The sequence below is a fragment of the Gracilinanus agilis genome, chromosome 2, assembly GCF_016433145.1.
Source record: "Gracilinanus agilis isolate LMUSP501 chromosome 2, AgileGrace, whole genome shotgun sequence".
NCBI lineage: Eukaryota > Metazoa > Chordata > Mammalia > Didelphimorphia > Didelphidae > Gracilinanus > Gracilinanus agilis.
The window spans coordinates 104,526,520-104,534,190 of NC_058131.1; positions in this window are offsets into that span (position 1 = coordinate 104,526,520).

Below are 7,671 nucleotides of genomic sequence, written 5' to 3' on the forward strand. Positions count from 1 at the left end.
AGTATAAGGTCAAAGAGACCAAACAATGCCAGTGGGATTGAGGAGATTCTGAGCCAAGATAAGAAGAGTTAAACTTGTCTGAGGTTTGAGGTTGCAACTGTTTGACATACATTAGAGGCAGGTCTTCCTCATCCCACATTCTATCAAGCACCTCACTTTGGCTGCCATCCTGGCTCCCACATCCCAAGAAAAAAGGTACAATTGACTAGAGAATGTTACTTCCCATTTGCTGCTAAAATCTAGTCCCTCTTCTATCTTTCATAGTGTGACTAACTTTCTGTAGTCCTGGCTACTGATTGGGTAAGTGCATAATTCATACTATAGACTTATGAGACATAAATCACTTTAATTGGACCCTGATTCAAGGACCTGTTATCGGTTTATTTTTACTTTCCTTAGAAATTTACACATAAGATTTTGATATTTTATATTTCATTCACAAGTTATTTTTCTCTTTTATTTGGATTTTTTCATGTTTTTGATCTCTTTTGCCAATTGATTCATATACCTCATAACTCAGTCATGCATCCCTGAGTGATCTATGTGTTTGTTAATATCCTCCTCAGGGGGGAATGTATTATTATCGTATGATGCAAAGTTTAAATTCTTTTGAGAGTAATTTTAGGATAAGAAAAAAGCTACCTCCCCAAATCCAGAAAGTGAACTGTTTGGAGCAGGCGTTATGAAGATGCCTACAGTGACCACACACTGCACCAGAAGGTCCAAAGCGAACCTTGGGATGTGGTGAATTGAACTGTGGGGAGTTGAATGCATTTATTTTGTATGTATACTATTATGCTAAAGGGGACCGTCCCCTAATTGGCTTTTTGTCAATGCGTCTAGCGATCATTGGTTTTATTCTCTTTTCCTTTTATCCACAAATTATTGTAATTTATAAGTTGGTTATGTTTACAAGATCCATTGGGGAGTCTATTCTTCCAAAGGATCTCAGGAGGGATTGTGCACTTGGAATCTATTAACCTAAAAAAAAAAAAAACCACGATTCCGCTTTGGCGGAATGGGCTTTTTGAGCAGGCAGAAAACTTAATCACATGGTTTTATTTTGTTAGATAATTACCTTTTTATTCTTTTACTTCCAGTGATTATTAATAAATCTTATAAAATATATTTGAAGTTTTTATATATTAAATTTAATTTTACAGGCAGGAGATGAAATGTCCAGGCCTGCGAACAGAAAGCTTGGCTGACAACATAAAATGTGTGTACCTTCTCAGCCTGTGCAATTTTTAACCATTAAAACCGTAGAAAATCATTGTTCTCAACTTCCCTAGGAAAAGCCTTTATCACTATCTCCCTAATATTTCCATCCTGTTCTCATCAATGAAGACCACTACTCTCTGCTTGTCATTCAAATGACTAACTATTAATTCTAAGTTCAGTTCCTATTATGTCAAGATAGCTTATCTGCCCCTGAGCCACAACAAATGGGTTAGCATTCAAATATCACATTTTTAAGCGAGCCATTTATTATATGTGTTGGCTCAGCAAAGTAGGATAAAAATATCATTCCAAATTTAAATTTTCTATAAAGAATAAAAGATAAACTTTTTTACCTCTATAAATCCCTTTCAAAACTGCCAGTGATACACAAACCAACCTGGTGTAGCAATAGGAAAGTTCATAGATTCATAATCAGTGTGTCTGAGTTATATCATTGCTCTCTGCCCCCTTGTCAGCTGCGTGACTGGCCAAATATTTTGAGTCTCAACTTTTTCACCAATAAACTGACAAGAGTATAACTCAGCCTTCCTACTTCAATGAGTTATTGTGAGAATCGCATAAAATAATGTAAACAAAAATGCTTTTAAAACTGTAAAACAACAAAATATAACACTTATCTATGGTTTTAAAAAACTTTTAAAAAACATACTTTCTTTTTCATATAAGCCATAGCATATAATATCCATCTGTCTGTAACAGAGAAACAACAAAAGCCTTTCCAATACAATAAGGGGCAAAGAAAGGATTTAAATTGTTATCACAATTATTTGATCTAGTTCTAGAAATGCTAGCTATAACAAGAAAAAGATACTAAGGGTTATAGAAAAAGTAAAGTTACCTATATCCACAAATAATATTTTAGTTTAGAGCCATCTGGAGATTCAATAGCACATTATGAATGAATTCACAAAAAATTACTAGACTTCCTTGAATTACCAAAAAAAGAGTAAAAAAAAAGACTTTCAATTCAAAATAACTACAAATTCATTAATTATCTGAGAGTTAACCAACCAAGTTAAATGCAAAACTTACCTAAATACCACTGCAAAGAACTCAAACAAAAATAATGGTATACTTAAAAAAAATATTCCTTGATTATGATTGAGCCACACTATTATAATAAAGATGATACTGCCTTAAATTTATAGATTTAATGTCACATAAAACAAATAACCAAGGGATTATTTTATAGAACAAGATAAAAATGATAACAAATATATCTGTAGGACCAAAAGGGTCAAGAATGTCAGAGATTATGAAAAAAGTAAGAAAGAAATTTAGGAAGGGGGATAGTGTGGTAGAAGGCTATCATTATCAAACCTTAAACTAAATTACAAAGTAGTAATCAAAACTATTCAATATTAGTAAAAAGAAAGACGACTTAATCAATACATGAGAAATTTAAGCAAGAACTAGAAGGAATTAAATGTAGCAGCATAGTGTTTGACAAAACACCAAAACACAAACTACAAACTGAGCATATGAATTCCCTATTTGATGAGAATTGCTTGGAACGCTGAAATGCAATTTGGCAAAAAATTATGTTGAGAACAACAGCTTATACTGCAATAAGTTAGAAATGTATCTATGGCCTAGATATAAAAGGCACATCAGAAAAAGTTGGGAAAAAAATGAAGGGATGCATTAAATAGCTACAAGACAACCTAAGGGCAAGACATTAGGTGACATGTATTAGGCAAGTCAAATCACTACCACCTCTACTTGAACCCTAATAGAGATAGCCCAAGACCCTGAATCCAAGAACCACAGGTTCCACTGGCACAGCTTTCAACCTGGAGCCCATAGCCATCACTGATGGGAGTAGTTACCAACACCATAGGATAGTAAGTCCAAGAGTTCTTGAAGTGGAAACTTCTCCCAGATCACCTATTCTGCTTTCAGCCCAGTCCCTAAAGCCATCCTATGGAGAAGGGGCCAGCCATCCTCACCAACTATTATTGCCTCCTAAGGGACAGACAGGTCAGTTTAGCTAAAGCTACAATGTACCCTGAAGTAAGAGAGAAAAGACACTAAGTGCCAAGCAAATCAAACCACCACCATCATTTCCCACTCAATGGAGAAACCCCAGAATCCTGTATCCCAAGACCCCTGAGAACACAAGAGTACACCCCTCACCAAACATTTGCCTTGCTACTAAATCAGGCCCTATAGCCATCACTGAGGACAGCAATCCTCAATCTTCCTCATTTCCAACACTAATTGCTGACAAAATCCCAATGACAAGAGCCTAGGAATGACAGCTCTGTCTAGACCTTCAGTCATTTCCAGTCTAGTTCCTCCCTCCACATCTAAAACTTCAAGAAGTAATTCCTATGTTAATGTAGTCAGGCAATTGCTTCTTTAGGGGCTTCAGTCATGGTGAGTGAAGACCCAGGAAAGAATTCTCACCAAAATCCTTGTGGTTGTCCAGTGTTTTAATATCAGAAAACAATATTATTTTATCAGTGGAAACTGCCTTAAAACTACATTACCAGGACAGCTAGATGGCTCAGTGTATTGAAAGCCAGACCTAGAGACAGAAGGTTCTGGGTTCAAATTTGGACTCAGACACTTCTTAGGTATGTGAGCCTGGTAAGTAGCTTATAACCTTCATTGCCTAGACATTCTTACCACTCTTCTGCCTTGGGTCAATATATAGCATGGATTCTAAAATGGAAGGTAAGGTTATTAAAAAAAAAATAATATATATATATATATATATATATCAGCAGCTACTATATTGCTGCACCCTAAAGACAAGAGCACCTTACCATCTAATTTGCAGTTGAAATTTTCAATATATGTTGTATCATTAAAACTCAAAAACAGGGACCATTTTACTTTTCTATTAGTAACCCCAGAATTTAGTACAGTGCTTTGTACATAGTAAGCACAAATATATAATTCATGTATATAATAAATGCTTTTTTATCTATCATCTCTGATCTGATTGTTTGCAATTTACCCTCCAAATAGTTGCCAGAGTAATTTTCCTAAGAGTAGGTCTGACCACATAAAAATCTCTCAAACAATAAATTTAATGGTTCCTTGTTACCTCAAGGTTCAAATGTAAACTTAAGGGATGAGATATGCTTTATGCGTAGTAAGTGCTTAATAAATGCTTTTTCATTCATTCATTCATTCAGGACTAATAGGAAAACCCTTAACCAAATAATGATCAGAAGTGAGAATGAGATAACATAGATAATTACAATTACATAAAAGTAAAAAGCTTTTGCTAAACAAAGTCACCTCAACCAGAATAAAAAGAAAAATTGATAAAGGAGGGAAATCTTGAAAGAAATTATCTCAGATAAGGTCTGAGCTAAAAGATGAACAAAAAATTGACAAAATATATAAGATTAGAACTCTTCACCAAAAGACAAATGGTATAAGTATAGGAACAAGTAATATTTTAAAAAAAGAAATACAGAGTATCAACAAATATGAAAATATTTTCCAAATCACTAAAAAGAGAGAAAAACAAATTAATGTCAGAGATTTTATCTCCTATTGGAAAATATGACAAAAGATGGAAAATGGCAAATGATAGAAGGTTTGAAGGAAGAACAGAAACACAAATGCACTATTGGTAGAGATATAAATTTATTGAACTGTTCTAGGAAACAATTTGAAATTATGCTAGTAAAGTCACTGAAGTTGTATATATTCCCTTTCACCTGGCAATACCACTACTACAAATAATCCCCAAGAAGGTCAAGGACAGAGAAGAAGTTCCCAGAAATACAAAATATTTATAATAACATTTTGTGATACCACAGAAAACAAAGCAAGGGAACATTCATCAATTGGATCATGGTTGAACAAACAGTTATGTATAAATGTAACAGTGACTCTGTACCACAATAAATAGCAAATATGAAGAATTTAGTTAAAATGAGAAAAATTTCTATGAACTGATGCATACCAAGGTCAACAGAACTTACACAATGACCACAAAAATATAAAGGAAAACAGCAAAGACATCAAAACTCTGATCCATGGGCAGCTATGACTTTTGAGATCACTATAGTAAAATGTTGAACTATAAGTTCAAAATAATACATAACCTATCAGACAGGACAAATATGCTACTTTATTTTGTTCCTCTGTTATCAGAGAAGATTCTTCTCTGACAAAAGAGTGAGAGGATAGTGACTGGGAAATAATAGTAATATTTTTTTAAGATTATAAATTTTTAAGAAGAAAAAAGTCCAAAAACAGAATGAGATATTATTATGATATTTCCCTTATAATATATAGCTCTAAGTATACAGTTCTTAGCCACCTATATAAGAATATTAAAATTTAGGTCAGGTGATATTACAAATGTCTTTATATATATGAATGACCATCTATCATAAACATAGGAAGGGATGTGCTAAATTCTTTTAATATACACAGTAAGGGAGTTAGTTTCATTTGGCATTTTACTTATAAGAGGATTGATGTTTTTTTCCAGAAATTTGAGGAGTTAATCATTCAATAAAATTACTCAAAGTAAAAATGTTTGGTTCTCCCCAAGAGTATATAACTATCAAATTGAAGTATCTTCTGTAACATCTGATGTTACTTAAGACAGGTAAATGAAAAGCAAAATACATTCAATCAATTAAAAGTTTATGGGATTTTTTTTCCATGTCTAAGAAAACTTAATTTCTCTTTTTTTCTCTCTCTTATTAAAAAATTTAGCCCTAGAGAGGTGATTTAAAAATAGGAAAATAATTAACAAGAGAAACTCACCATTCAAGTTTCATCTTTACTCTAATTCTTTTTAATTATATTTGGCCTTTTTATTTAAAGCAAACCAATTTGTGACATAAAGTAAAACCTTGTGGGCCCATTTAAACCTGCTGGTTTAGCAATTTTAGGAGATTTTAGTGGAGAAAGGGGTAGTAATAGAAGCTCTTTGAGGATATCTTCCTTAATAGAATGCATGTTTCTTGAAGGTAATAACTGTTTCTTTGTTTCCTTTGCATCCAAAGTTCCTAGAATTGTGTTGAAACATAGTAGGCACTTGATAAATACTTGTTATCTGATTATCTATTTTTTGTCTGTCAAACCAAAGAATAAGTGGTATTAAGATACATGGTTTCAACAGAGCCAATACAGCAAAATAGAGGAAGCACTATAGTTGACCTCTCCAAACATTCCCCTACCAATAACTTCAAAATAAGTCCTCAATGCAGATTCAAACACACCATTCTTCCCTTTTTTTCCCTTTAGTGTAAACAATATGATGAACATAAAATATATATTATATGATAATATATGTACAAGATCATATTATCTATGTACTATATCAGTGATTCCCAAAGTGGGCGCTACTGCCCCCCCCCCACCGTGGGTGCTGCAGCAATCCAGGGGAATCAGTGATGGCCACAGATGCATTTATCTTTTCTATTAATTGCTATTAAATTTTTTTAAAAATTAATTTCCAGGGGGCTAAGTAATATTTTTTTCTGGAAAGGGGGCGGTAGGCCAAAAAAGTTTGGGAACCATTGTACTATATCATATTAACTGCCATCTTGGGAGGAGAGGGAGAGGGAGAATATGGATTGCCAAAGGTCAGAAAAGCAATATTAAAGTTGTATCAACATATAATCTAGGAAAAATAAAAATTTAAAATTTAAAAATATTTTAAGTTTTGTTTTTTGTTTTTTGTTTTTTTAATAAAGGCCTTAAATTGAATTCTAGAATGGTAGAGCCAACAAATAAATCAAGGTTAGACGTTCTTCTAGCTCAAGACAGCTGTGGAGGTTGGAAGGACTATGACATGGAGTAGGGGCTGACCAGAGCCTACTGAGGATACAACACCAGTGGTGGGATGTGATGGTAATCACAGAAGAAGCAGCAGCTTCAAAAGCTCTCAAGTCAGAGACAGTAAGGGGATTGAACAACTGGATTACAGGGGACACCTGTACTAGCTCTGGGCACAGAATAAAGCACTGTTTGCAACTCCACTGCCTATACCCATTTCCAGGTGACAGATCTAGGTCAGAAAAAAGTACTTGCTATTCTAAGGAATCAAGGGTCCTAAGGAATAGTACTGCTTTAGGTCCTAAAGGATCAGGGACCCTTGGAAGCAGTATGGATTACAATCTCAAAGGAGAAAGGGCCCTTCCTTGGTTAATGGAAAGAACACACACTAAGAAAATAGTGACCACACTTCTCCCTGGATCACACTACACTAGAAGCACTGAAACATCCAAACCCAGCTCAGAACTAGCTAAGAAAACAGCAAAAAATTTTGAAGCTTGGAATAGTGCCTCTCCACCCCCACCCAGAGCTGAACTTCAACAAAAAGTTCAAAGTCAAGAAATAGGCTATGAAAATGAGCAAATGGCAAAAAAGGAAAAAGAGAGAGAGAGAGAGAGAGAGAGAGAGAGAGAGAGAGAGAGAGAGAGAGAGAAAGAGAGAAAGAGAGAA